This window comes from Ovis aries, chromosome 6, assembly GCF_016772045.2.
Source record: "Ovis aries strain OAR_USU_Benz2616 breed Rambouillet chromosome 6, ARS-UI_Ramb_v3.0, whole genome shotgun sequence".
In the NCBI taxonomy this organism is placed as follows: Eukaryota; Metazoa; Chordata; class Mammalia; order Artiodactyla; family Bovidae; genus Ovis; species Ovis aries.
The window spans coordinates 34,965,118-34,980,498 of NC_056059.1; the positions used below are offsets into that span (position 1 = coordinate 34,965,118).

A 15,381-nucleotide genomic window follows, 5' to 3' on the forward strand; every position below is an offset into this window, starting at 1 on the left:
ATAATTTCTTATGCAAATATAAAATATATAGCCACAGCATCAAACTCAGAATATGCAAAAGGATATACATATATATATAGATGGATAGATAGATAGATAGATAGATAGATACAGATATAGTAAGAAAAATGTATTTCATTACTACTCTTGCCCCAGAGAAATCGATTTTTTTCTCTAGAGTCAGCATCCGCTATTTCTTTCTTTTTCATCCAGTAATACATTTTTTCTCTTTTTTCCCTATAGACAGTAGTTAAACATAAACACTCAAAAACTTGTTTTATTTTTGTCTAGTTTGATTAGTATTTTCCACAAGTTTCTTTGCTAATGTTAATATTACAAGGGAGACCTCTTCAATTTGCATGTTTCAATATTTATTATACCTTATTTCTTCAAGTATGTGATATAATTAGAAATATCTTTTCCATCTTGAGTTTTTTTTAGAAATTTTATGTTTTCTTACAGCTCTTTTATGGTTTCATGTTTCCTCTCTCTGTGGAATTAAATTTGGTATAAAACATGACAGGAGAGATGCATTTTATTCTTTTTAGATGATTAAAGACATCTAAAACTCTAAAACTATTTACTAGATAATATCTATATTACATACTGAATTTTTCTACATATTATGATCTGCTACTTAATTTTTATTTTTTTCTTCATCTTATTGACTGTACATGCACCACTACCAAATCTGAATTTTTGTAGCTTTACAATATACTTCAATATTTGTTAGAACAACATCCCTTTAGTTACTGTAGTTTTACATGCTTTAATATCTGATAGGATTAGTACCTTATTACTCTTTTTTTCCCAAAGTTTCCTGTCTTATCTGTTTATTTTCTAAGTACTACAAACCACTTGTTAAAATTCTTTTTAAAAAATCATTAATATTATTGCAATGAAATCAAAAGATTAACTTGGAGAAATTTAACATCTTTATGAACTCGATTCTCTCGTTCAGTATTATGGTCTATTATTCCATTTCATCAAAATGTATTCAGTGTATCATAAATAATCAGATTTTCTTTTTAATTATCTTATATATTTCATGTATATTTTAAGTATTCTATTATTTTTGGTCCTATCTTCAATGGAGTATTTACTTCCATTATATGTTCTAAATAGTATTTATTGGAATGTAAAAAAAGGCAATTGATTATTTCTATATATTAATATTTAAATTACCATTTTAGTTGAATTCTTGGCTGTTTTCAAATAATTGCCTTCAGTTTTACATGTAAACAATTATTTCTTTGGTAAATAATGATAATATTACTTCTCCCTTTCAAACATTTACCTTTTTGAATTACATTGGTGCATATATTCAGAACAAAGTTAAATAAGTCATGAACGAGGTTATATTATTACATATTACATATATATGTGTGTGTGTAATGTATATTATATATTTCTTTGTTTCTCATGGTAATAAACCTTTCAATTTTTCCTTGAGTATTGCCAAAATTCTCAGATTTTCCCCATCATTCTCTTGTTACCCTCCCCCATAACCTACAGGGCTAGTCTCTATTAGGTTCATGCATGTATTAGGTGTTCAGTTTACTCTAATCTTCTCTGAAGACTTTCTTTAGTCCTTCCACTCTGCAGTGATCCCTCTACCATTTATTATTTGTATGTACTAATTTTCAAAATCAGTACTAACTGAATATCTACCATGTCATAGGCCCTGAATGTAAAAGTTTAAAAGTTTCAACTTTTAAAACTTGAAATGGCATAGTCTCTATCTCTGGGAGGTTAAATGTACAATAAGAAATCAGACTCTTGGGAATTCCCTGGCAGTACAATGGTTAGGACACTTTGCCTTCACTGACAAGTGTACAAGTTCAGTCCTTGGTCAGGGAACTAAGATTATGCAATCTGTGTGCCATGGCCAAAATAACACACACACACACACACACACACACACAATTAAAAAAATCCAAGAAGAATTTTCATTAAAAACAAAAAAAGGAAGCAGAACTGTTTGTTGTTTGTGCTATCTTTGGAGATAATGTAGTATAGTATTTATGATTATGGGTTTTGCATTAAGACAGTTTATAGTTTTTAATCCTTACCATCTATGTGAACTTGAACACACTGCTTAACCTCAATAAAGCTCATTTGCCTCATGCGAACAAAGGATGTGCCTCATAATACTTTTTATGATTATACATGACAATGCTTGAACAGCTCTGAGCATAGGACTAGAACACACTGAAAGCTCAATGAATATCAGTTATTGTTATAGCTACAAACATTGTTACAATTAATAGAGCTAACTACTATCAGAGGTTCACACAGTGTGTCATAGGAGTTTTTCAGAAAGTTAGAGAAATGGTTTGAAAAGAAGAAAATCAGATTACCTGACAGTTACGATAAAGAATTTTAAAGGAAGCATTATAGAAGAAAAAGCATGCAAGAGATAACTGCCATATATAAACAAGAGGATAGCATGCTGAGAAATGAAAGGAATTTCAGTACCTTTTGAGATCAGCTCCAAGAAACAAGCTGGGAAGGTGGACTCTAGAATCATATGTGATAGTTTACATTCTATTTCTTAAGCAATTACACACGTTTTTATTACTTAAATATTTCATTATTTCTATCTTTTGACTGCTAAGATTATATGACTAGAAATCCAAAAAGTGTTATTTTCTATATTTTACATTTATAATGCCAAATATCTACCTTAGTCTTTGCATTGAATAAATACATGAGAAGAGAGACAGTATGTGATTTAAAAGAAAAACTTTTATGCCTACTAGATAAATGATAATCTAAAGCTGGTAAAGAATCCACCTGCAATGCGGGAGACCTCGGTTCAATCCCTGGGTTGGGAAGATCCCCTGGAGAAGGGAAAGGATACCAACTCCAGTATTCTGGCCTGGAGAATTCCATGGACTGTATAGTCCATGAAGTCTCAATGAGTCAGACACAACTGAGTGACTTTCATTTTCACTTTCAAAGCTGAAAGTCAATTCTTTTTCATAATTTCAGTTCAGTTCAGTTGCTCAGTCATGTCCAACTCTCTGTAACCCCATGCAGGATGCCAGGCTTCCTGTCCATCACCAACTCCCAGAACTTGCTCAAACTCATGTCCATCAAGTCAGTGATGCCATCCAACCATCTCATCCTCTATTTTCCCCTTCTACCCCTGCCTTCAAATTTCGTAATTTAAATTTTACCTTCTCTAATCTTCGATTCATGTAGTCTGCCTTTCTGATTCTTAGGCACATAGAGGGAATTCCCCACAGATTGTCCTCAATTTTATGTCAGAGGAAAACCATTATTTTATTAAAACTAGAATTTATGTTTAAAAACTCACAACTTTATATTTACTAAAAACTTCAGATATAGTTGGTCATATAGATTAATGAAATGGGTTTCTGATTTCTATAAACTCAGAGATTAACAGGAAAAAGAGAGAGATGTAAAAATATTTATAAAGTCATATTCTAAATAGAAAAAAATGTAGTTGAGTGTTATGATGAAAACAGTGCTTTAGAAAGACTCCTCTATTAGTGAGAAATACATAATAGTTTATGGGGAAAAAAGACCTTAAACAAAGGGATCAGCTGGAAACCTAACGCAATAATCTTAATGTCCCAAAATCTCACTCTAATCTACCCAAGAAGACTTTTTAAATATCCTAATATTTATCACTGAATATTTTTAAAATTTTATAGTTTTCAGTCTCCTGAAGTGAAATTGGCTTCTCATAAGTTTGCAGCCTGATAGACAAGAAAAAAAGTCCTACACAAATGTTTACTAATATTAATGCTTTTGCTTATTCCAATTAGCCTTTCTAATCCTTCCATAATTATTTAACGATGGGTAGAAAAACTAAGCAAACAGAAAAATCTTCCCTTTAACTTAAAGTGGAGATTTTTCAAAAACATCAAACTCACAGTAATCTGGGAAGAAAAAAATATCCTTTCAAATAACTGGAGAACAAAATATCTTGATATTCACCTTTTTTAAGGGATACAAACATACCTATAAATCTTATCTACAAAGCAGAATTTTTAGTTTCTCTGTTTTAAAGTAATTACATTGTCTACTACAGTCTGAATTTAAGGTTATTCAGGAAGGATTTATATAATTTTTTTCAGACTTGCTTCTCATTTACATTATTACATTAATAAGATGCATGTCCTAACAACTAATTAATATGAAAACTGCAATGGTTCTTTGTATTTTCATTAGGTCAGGTCAGAGGACAATATTTTCTAATACAACTTGTACTTACATGCACAAAAGCATCATAGTATATTATTTCTGAGGTATACGATATAGATATATACACCCATATTTTTGAATACCGCTAAACCATAACCATATTGATGTTTTCAAATAAAATTTTGCCAGGTACTTCAAATCTCTTTTCAAATTCAACAAATGAGAAATGAAACATTAACTGATAATGGCAAGAATTCAAACTGAAAAAGCTTTCAGATTTAGTATTCAAATTAAATCTTGATATGAAGTGGGATTATGTTGAATATAATCTAAGCTTTCACTGACACTTAACCTAAGTATTATTAATATACCACATAAGTTTATAAAATACCTCAAAGCAAATGAGAACTCACAATTTTATCTTCTTGAGACATCTACATGGTAATAAGAAGTATATAAATGATTAAACTCTATAAAATATAAATTAAATTTAGGATTATTTATATAGTTTTCAATATACTTTAGTAATAATATTCTGTTTATTTATATTTATGCATAAAATTTCTTATTAAGGCATGGCATAAACGTTGCAACAGATTCGTTATGTAACATTCAATCACCGTTGGTCTAAGCAGTGTCTGTCATTTGGAGCTTCATTCAGGAGCATTTGAATGAAGAAAAAAGAATATGCAAAGGTCCTACTGCAGAAGAAATTAGGATAGCCAAAGAAATTAAGAAAGGAAAGACTGGTTATACAGCAGGAAGGAAAGATGAGAATAGTATGGAATGACACAGCAAAGACAGATCATCACAGCCAAGGAGAAAAAGAAAAAAAAAATCATGTTCTTTATTTCAAAAACGATAGTTAATTTCTGAAATGGTTGAACTAGGGATATGATATGATAAAAATCTGTACTTTCTGAAATATGGTTTGGAAAATAATTAGAGAAATATGGAGACCCTATAATAGGAAACTATTTTAAATTTACCTTAGAAATAATTCATAGTGGGTTTAAAAATAAGGGTCACGTTTCATGGTCATGGTTGGACTCTCAGTGCCTCTAGCATAAGTTATACAATTATTCTGATTATGTATTTGGTTCATTACATGAAGTAATATCTCGCAAGCAGAATTAATTGTATCTTCTAAACCTAAAAAACTTTATAATATTTAAGAATTTCAAACTGCATATTTTCAAACAGACACAAAAATCTCTCATCTCCTCATCCTAAGAATAACTAAACCAGAACCTTAAATTTGTGTTATAAAGTATCACATTAGGAAGGATTAGCATCAGCATCCAAATTTTTCTTTTAAGTTATTTTTTGCCTAGCTTTCACAAGAATAAACTGATAGGACTGTTTTCCTAAAAAATTTTTAATTCCAAAACATTAAAACTGCAAAAATTATCTATAGCACCCATACAATTTAAGAGATGACATGATCTCTTTCTTCCATTCAAACACTCTGTCAGTAACACAGCAGTCAATGAACCTCTGCAGTTCTTCCACACATATATTTCTGTTAACAGTTCTTAAATGTCAGCTTGTATACAAACTCAATCTTTAAAATGTAATTATCATTGGTTAAACCATAATTGGTTCTGACAATAAACCATTTGAAAATGCTGAATACTTTGTATGATTGGAAAGAATGTGTTTGTGTTTTCTCTTGTTTTTTTTTTTTGTCTTTGCATTTTGGCAGAAAAAAAATATACTAGAGGCGGGAATCACAGGCTGACTGTAGCTTGTCAAATGAATATTATAAGAAAATCATATTTATAAATATTGAAAATTTCATATGCATGAGAAAGTAATTTCCTTGAAAATAAATTCTGCAAAAATAAATCAGCATATCACTTCTCTTTTGAAGTTATCTCATTTGTTCTTATTTGGTTATTTCTTTGAAAATGTTCATATATGCATTCTTTCAAATGTCTACTTTATGCGTATTAAGCACAAGTTTTTATAGTTGGCATAGGGCAGATAAATAAATGAAACTGTCTATATTTATGCTGCACTGAGAATCCAGTAAAATATGATGAACATTATACAAATAAATGCAAATAAGCATAGGAACTATAAAAGGAATATGTACAGAACACAGTACTTTGGGAGAAGACTCATGAGTTAAATCTTGAAATATGATATGAGATAGACAAATTGTTTTTTATGGAAAGAATATTTTAGACAGAAGGTAACTGAAGGCAAGGCAAAATGAAATTAATTGAGATTCAACTAAATTGGCTGGGCATGATTTTCATATATATGACAATACTGTGAAAATATAGCAGATCAAAACTAAAATACTGAGTCCAGTTTCAAGGCTAATGTGCTTCCCTGGTGGCTCAGACAGTAAGGAATCTTCCTGCAATACAGGAGATCTGGGTTCGATCCTGAGGTCTAGAAGATTCCCTGGAGTAAGTAAATGGCTACACAATCCAATATTCTCACCTGGAGAGATTCATGGACAGAGAAATCTGGAGGGCTTAGGAGTCAGACACACTCAAAAGCTAATATACGTATGGCAAATAATACGTAGTCACAGGGCTTCCCTGGTGGCTGTCAGTACAGAATCTGCCTGCAATATGGGAAACCTGGGTTTGATCCCTCGGTTGGGAAGATCCCCTGGAGGAGGCATGGTAACCCACTCCAATATTCTTGCCTGGAGAATCCCAAGGACAGAGGAGCCTGGGAGGCTGAAGTCCATGGGGTCACAAAGAGTCAGACACATCCAGGCAGTCATTACTCATTGATTTACTTGAATTCATGCAACGACAGTAAGAATGGAGAGGTGACAGTTTGAAGTGCTAGTTAAGAAGCTGTATTAATAAAATTTGATATTTAAAAGTTATGGGAAATGACTTAGATAAATGAGCTAATAAGGGCTTTAAGAATAGAGGATATACCAATTAAAATAAATATTTTAAAAAACGGGAAGAAATATGACATTTTGAAGTTTAAATATGTTATTATATCTTACAAATCTTTGATTATTAAAAATCAGATTAAGTTATTAAAGGACAATGAGTTTTTAAATGTTCAAATAAAATTCTGATTACATTATATACTACAATAAAAAAAACATAGAAGTTTGTACAATAATGAGGATGATCAGTTTTGAACATATCAAAGATGAAATGCCTCTGGGTCATCCAGTTAAAGAGGTTTATCTGAAAATAAAGACTTATTGTCATCAACTAAGTTGTAGGTGGAATAAATAATTCAGAGAAAATGCATTGGAAAAGTAAATAAATCCCCAGAACAAATAATTGGAGAATATTTATACTCAAGGAAAAGGCATAAGCAAAAGAAATTGAAAATAAAAGAGCAAGAGAATAAGAAAAGAAAAAAGAATAAATGGTCTGGAAGCAAAAAAAAAAAAGTGCTTTAAGAATAAGGAAATAATCAACAATATTATATTACAAACCAGTCAATCCTAAAGGAAATCAGTCCTGAATATTCATAGGAAGGGCTGATGTTGAAGCTGAAACTCCAATACTTTGGACACCTGATGCGAAGAACTGACTCATCGGAAAAGACCCTAATGCTGGGAAAGATTGAAGGCAGGAGGACAAGGGGATGACAGAGGATGAAATCATTGGATGGCATCACTGACTCGATGGACATCAGTCTGAGCAAGCTCCAGAAGTTGGTGATGGACAAGGAAGCCTGGCGTGCTGCAGTCCATGGGGTTGCAAAGAGTTGGACACGACTGAACGACTGAGCTGACTATATTACAGAGAGGAGAAAGGTAATGCAGTCCGCCAACGGTGACAATTAGACTTCCCTGGTGGCTCAGACGGTTAAGCGTCTGTCTACAATGTAAGAGACCTGGGTTCGATCCCTGGGTCGGGAAGATCCCCTGGAGAAGGAAATGGCAATCCATTCCAGGACTATTGCCTGGAAAATCCCATGGACAGAGGAGCCTGGTAGGTTACAGTCCATGGGGTCGCAAAGAGTTGGACACGACTGAGCAACTTCACTTCACTTCAAGGCATCATTAGTGGGAGAAGTTTCTGTAAAGTTCTGGAATCCATTGAAAACTTACTAGGTGGTAAGAAAGTGAAAGATTTCGGGGTAATTGACTATGAAGGGGAAATGAGAAGTAGAGAAGCAGAGGGATATTCAGTGCTATGTTTCTTTAGTTAGAAATAAGATTCTTGACACACTTTTTTTAAGACTGGGAAGAAAGAAATGATGCTGACTGCAACTATATACAGATTTATATATAAAAAGCAGAATGGCACACTGAGTTCAACTCCCATAATCTCCATTTTCTCTGTTGAAAGAAAGGTAGGCAAGATTTCCTTCTAAAAATGGCAGGTGGGATTAGGCGACTATAGTCAAAGTTTGAAAGACTTATGGTATGGAGAGCAAGATGATGAGAGAATGTGAAATTACTAGTCAGGTGATGATAAAAACAGAACAATTGTGGTGGCCTCATTTAGATCATGGTATCAACCCATTCTGTTTCCACAAAAGTACTAGAATTCTCCAGGCAAGAATACTGAAGTAGGTAGCCATTCTCTTCTTTTTTTTTTTTTTTTTTTTTATTATTTTTTTATTTTTTTAAATTTTTTTATTTTTTAAATTTTAAAATCTTTAATTCTTACATGCATTCCCAAACATGAACCCCCCTCCCACCTCCCTCCCCGTAACATCTTTCTGGGTCATCCCCATGCACCAGCCCCAAGCATGCTGCATCCTGCGACAGACATAGACTGGCGATTCAATTCACATGATAGTATACATGTTAGAATGTCATTCTCCCAAATCATCCCACCCTCTCCCTCTCCCTCTGAGTCCAAAAGTCCGTTATACACATCTGTGTCTCTTTCCCTGTCTTGCATACAGGGTCGTCACTGCCATCTTCCTAAATTCCATATATATGTGTTAGTATACTGTATTGGTGTTTTTCTTTCTGGCTTACTTCACTCTGTATAATCGGCTCCAGTTTCATCCATCTCATCAGAACTGATTCAAATGAATTCTTTTTAACGGCTGAGTAATACTCCATTGTGTATATGTACCACAGCTTTCTTATCCATTCATCTGCTGATGGACATCTAGGTTGTTTCCATGTCCTGGCTATTATAAACAGTGCTGCGATGAACATTGGGGTACATGTGTCTCTTTCAATTCTGGTTTCCTCGGTGTGTATGCCCAGAAGTGGGATTGCTGGGTCATAAGGTAGTTCTATTTGCAATTTTTTAAGGAATCTCCACACTGTTCTCCATAGTGGCTGTACTAGTTTGCATTCCCACCAACAGAGAACATAGCCATTCTCTTCTATAAGGGAACTTCCCAACCAAGGGATCAAAACCAGGTCTTCTGCACTGTAGGCAGATTCTTTACCACTGAGCCACCAGGTATACCCAACAGATTTCCAGATCAGTTAAATTGTTCACACACATTTCCAGCTCAAATTTATCTTTCTTGGTCTAAAGAAACTAGAAAATAGACACATTTCCTTTGTATATCTCCACTTTACACCTCTCATTTTAAATTCAGGGTACATGCCTGCATTTAAAAAGAAGACATTTGCTTTCATATTTTGCTAGAAGGTGTCCCATTAATCCTTCTGGAACTAAAGATGAATCAGATTTTTAGTACTTCAGAGGAGATGAACCTGAGAAGAACAGATGAGTGCCAGCTAATTATTATTCTACCAAATCCTTAGGTTTTAAAATTATATATATTAATGGGTATAGAAGTTATATTACTTCATTTATGTTCATAAGTATTCTATAATAAAATACACTCCAATTTACTTTAAGTTTCTTTTAAATCTGTTATTTCTCACTCATTTAATATCCAAAATTTAGCTAATTCTGGTCAACTCTATTATCTGCAAAGAAAAGACCATTTCTTAACTTTATTTGGTATAATAATAAGTCAGGTTCAGCCTAGGAAAAAAGAAACTGAAATCTGTGTCTAAACAGCCTAATAGGCATGCTACCAGGTTAAGCTTCTTTATTCATTGACCATAGAATACAATACAGTATAAATATAAACAAATTGTCAAAATTAATATTTAGAAGACTGGCTATCTTATTTGATCTTATTTGACTTATCTGAACCAGTAAAAACAATTATAATAGCAAGTGTAAGACTTAAGACCCCTGGGGATAATGTAAAAATTAATATTTATTTCTCATAGATTTTATCAAAATAATATTATACTAGAAATTGCTTCTTGTGGATTCATAAATACCGGAAAGTGGGAAATTAACTTGCTATTTTATCCATTAGGTATCATAATCTGCTTTATACATTTTCTAAACCTTATCCAGTTATCCTTAAAGAAAAATACAAACAAGTGATATTTTTAATTCAGGAAGAAGTTAATGAAAACTTTATAAGATCATGGCTAAATCAAGATTATGGCTAAATATTTTATCAAACAATATTAAGTTTCACGGATTTCACTTCAAAATGCAGCGGTAACAATGTTATGTTAAATATTTATATATGAGAAAATAGGTATTTCAGCTGATCTTTTGAACACAGTGATTTTCAGAAAAGGTGTAACATTATTATTCCTATAATGACAGCAATAGGTCTCAAAATCATTTTCTATTTGGAAATATGCACAGCTCTCCTACATCATATGTTAACTGTCTTTACAATGAAAACCCATTACTAATATCCAAGTCTCAAACATTTTTCAACTCATATGCCAAATGTGTATTAAAATATATTACAAATTTGTTCAAAACTTTATTGTTATTAAACACATTCAATAATCTGGTTAGATATTCAATGTTCCAGCTTGGCACCTAATTCCAAGATGATTTGAATGTTCGGTTTAAAAAATGTCACCAGCCTGTATTGTCAGTAACTACAATTAACAATGAAATTTCAAATTAATGGAAAGCATATTCTGAATAATATTAGTATTTCTAAAGCTTCCATGAATCTTACGGGAATAGTTAGAAATAAAAAAGGGGAAACCTATTAAATTGTTTGAAATTGCCAGGTTGTAAAGCACAGGAAAGCTGGCATGTTAAATTAACTGAATTACTGAGAGTCTAAAATTACAAATTATGCAATATGCACCAGAGCTGATTCAACATCTTTTCATTGCTTTATAACTGCTGTAATTGTATATTTTTCTGAATCCATAAACTATGACAAAATGTCTGATTTGTAAATGTTTTAAGCTACCACAATTCACAAATGAAATTCATTTTGACAGAAACAATTTGAGTAATAGTGCAGCTTTCTCTAGGGGCTTTTTTTTTTTTAAAAACATAAGTCTCTTTCATTACACAGAAAATTTATTAGGAAAGAATAAAAGAGACAACATTCCCTGGTTTTCAGGACTCAAAGACAAATGTAAATCAATGTTTTAGAATAAACGGGTACAGTTGGAGCCTTACAATCATCCATTAGGATATACACTTTCATATAAAAAAAGTTCTTGTACCACAAGGAGTAATTCTCTTTTGGATAGGAAAGAGAAAAATTAATATGTAATTCAGTTATTTAGAAAATGTCTGTTGTAGCAAGTTTTAGTGACATGAAACCACCTGAATTATTGGAGAGGAAATGGTAGTCAACAGATTTTTTTGTCACTGGGGAGAAAGTATAAAATAACAAATGTTAGAGTGAATTAGTAAATCTTAATCACAATTCTTAATTTCTTCTTTCTTCTATTCATATAATACATACTTCATGCCTTCTTTGTTTCAGAATCTGTTCCAGGCCTGGGGAATGTTTCATTAAAAAGAAATAAATAGTCTATGCCCTGAAACATCTTTTATTCCTATATGAAGTGAGGCCAGAAACAAACAAGTAAAAGAATAAATAATATGTAAAATGGTGATAAGAGACATGAATAAAAAGTAAACAAAGTAACATAAAAGGCATACAGAGGCGTAAGGAAAACGTTCTATACAGAATGCTCAGAGATGACCCAATAATAAAAGCTTTTATCTGAGCAGAAAATCAAAGGAAATTAGGGAGGATGATATGAAAAAATCTGGAGAAAAAGTGTCCCAGGCATCTGGAACTACAAGTGTAAGAAGACTGAGATGAGTAATTGCTTAACAAGGTTGGAGACAAATCAGGAAGGACAGATTGGCTAATTAAGTAAGCTAGAGATAGAATAAAAGAAGATAATTCTACACTGAAATCAAGGAATAGGATTATTAGAGAAATTTTGGTCATTGTGAGTCTTTTGCTTTTCCTCTCAGGAGTGGGAAACCACTGGAAAATGCTAGAAAATGAACATAACACAATTTAATTTAGATATTAAAGGATCATTCCAGTGGCCATGAAGACAACAGACTATAAGTGAACATAAACAGAAGCAGGGAGAAAGTTGGGAGGTTGTTGCAATAATCCAGTTAAGTAGGTGGGCCAGAAACACAGAAGTGGTGTGGAGGGTGCAAACTGATCAGATTCTGAACGTGGTGACAAAATAAGCAAAAGAATTTGGAAATGAAAGTTCTCATAGGCAATGCAGGTAAGTGTAAGGAAGGTACGTAATAAGATTTACTAATTTAGAATTCTATTAAAAAAAGAATTATTTTTTCCCAAACCATATTGTAGACTATGTAAATATGTAGATAATTCATTATGAAAAATGCAATCAATTTTATACCTAAAGAAGCACAAGCACAAGTTTTGCTGTAAAAACTTGCAACAAAAGAGATAGTTAAGTGCATCATAAACGAGAGTTAATGCTGAAAAATATTTTAAAAATAGTTTGTAGCAATAGCTCATTCAATTATCTCTCAATAAAATTGGAAGGAAAAAGGTTAAAAAATTTAAATAAAAGTAAACCACATTTAAAAATGAAATATTACAATACATTGAGATAATATAATTTCCTGATTTTATAAAGAAAAACAGAGTTGTATTACCATTATGTTATTCAATCAATAAATGTTTATTGCACATCCAATAACTGTCAGGTACTATGTTTTTGCTGAGACCACAATGATGATCATCAAATGAAACTATTACTATTATCATGAAGTCTAGAGTCTACTGTGGGAAGAATTATATTAATCAACTTACAACACTAACAAATGTGTAATCACAAGCTGGAATAGGAACAAAAGGACAAAGGAAAGGTACTGAGGAAAAGGGACAAAGTTCTATAGAAGTCTGTAAGATGATAATTACAAAGTAAAACTGAGCAACTGAACACACATATACACACAAGATGGCACAGCTTGTTGCTAAAATTTAAAGGACAAGTTCCTTCTAATGGATTACCATGAGAAGAGTATCCTATTCAGAGGAGACTTAAAACAGCTTTAATATCTGAAATACCTGAAGAATACCAACTAATGGTTAATCAGCTAGTCTATATACATAGTCTCAATGAATAGTCAGTGCCTTTTAAAGCTCAAGGTGTCAGGTAGAAAACAAACAATTCTGTAGAAATTTTGTAGAAAACTACAAACAATTCAATCTCTAAACCAAGAGCCTTCACTTCCTCTTCCTTTAAAGTATGGATTAAAAGGATAGACTGTAGAGTCTGATTTTTCTGCACCTATGCCTAACTAGTTTTATGACTTTGGGTAAGTTACTAAGTATTACTTACTGTTTCTCTGCTGCAGTTTCCTCATTTGTAAAAAACGTGAACAATATTATTACCATACTTCATAGGATATGAAAGAATGGAAGTTATCATGTAAACTTTCAATAACAGAGTTACAGAAAATCAAACAGAGGTTTAAATCAGAAAAGTCCAAAATATTAAAAGAGGGTTTCAAAAGGGGAATCTGAATTAGATGTCTGACAAAATGCCAACATCCGCTGGATCATCGAAAAAGCAAGAGAGTTCCAGAAAAACATCTATTTCTGCTTTATTGACTATGCCAAAGCCTTTGACTGTGTGGATCACAATTAACTGTGGAAAACTCTGAAAGAGATGGACATACCAGACCAACTGACCTGCCTCTTGAGAAACCTATATACAGGTCAGGAAGCAACAGTTAAAACTGAACACAGAACAAACTGGTTCCAAATAGGAAAAGGAGTACGTCAAGGCTGTATATTGTCATCCTGCTTATTTAACTTATATGCAGAGTACATCATGAGAAACGCTGAGCTGGAAGAAGCATAAGCTGGAATCAAGATTGCTGGGAGAAATATCAATAACTTGATATGCAGATGACACCACCCTTATGGCAGAAAGCGAAGAGGAACTAAAAAGCCTCTTGATGAAAGTGAAAGAGGAGAATGAAAAAGTTGGCTTAAAGCTCAACTTTCAGAAAACGAAGATCATGGCATCTGGTCCCATCACTTTATGGGAAATAGATGGGCACACTGTGGAAACAGTGGCAGACTTTATTTTGGGGGCTCCAAAATCACTGCAGATGGTGACTGCAGCCATGAAATTAAAAGACGCTTACTCCTTGGAAGGAAAGTTATGACCAACATAGCATATTGAAAAGCAGAGATATTACTTTGCCAACAAAGGTCTGTCTAGTCAAGGCTATGGTTTCTCCAGTGGTCATGTATGGATGTGAGAGTTGGACTGTGAAGAAAGCTGAGCACCAAAGAATTGATGCTTTTGAGCTGTGGTGTTGGAGAAGACTCTTGAGAGTCCCATGGACTGCAAGGAGATCCAACCAGTCCATTCTAAAGGAGATCAGCCCTGGGATTTCTTTGGAAGGAATGATGCTAAAGCCAAAACTCCAGTACTTTGGCCACCCCATGCGAAGAGTTGACTCATTGGAAAAGACTCTGATGATGGCAGGGATTGGGGGCAGGAGGAAAAGGGGATGACAGAGGATGAGATGGCTGGATAGCATCACCGACTCGATGGACATGAGTTTGAGTGAACTCCAGGAGTTGGTGATGGACAGGGAGGCCTGGTGTGCTGTAATTCATGGGGTCTCAAAGAGTCAGACACGACTGAGCGACTGAACTGAACTGAACTGAGAAAGGGGTAAGTGAAGAAGGCATGAGATATTAATAGAGGAGAATAACAAGATGCACCAAGTCCCAGAACTAGAACTGAGTGTGACATGTTTGAATGAAACGATGAAAGGAGATGGCCTTCACAAGAGTATAATATGAATATTGCAGACATCATTTATTTCAGAGTAAAATGAAAGTTCATTGAAATGGTTTAGGATTCCACATCCAACCAAACTTCAGTAAGGAACTTCCCTTTTCCAGCTACATATTTGTGTGAGGCTCAATATTCCTACAAAACCACATAACACAATAGATTGA

At 33.2% G+C, this 15,381-nt stretch overlaps 1 protein-coding gene across 7 annotated transcripts in view; it reads right to left on the bottom strand.

Annotated features, from left to right (window-relative positions):
- The window catches only part of CCSER1 (coiled-coil serine rich protein 1), a 1,491,420-nt gene that overhangs the window by 1,268,318 nt on the left and 207,721 nt on the right, over positions 1–15,381 (bottom strand). The window lies entirely within an intron of this gene.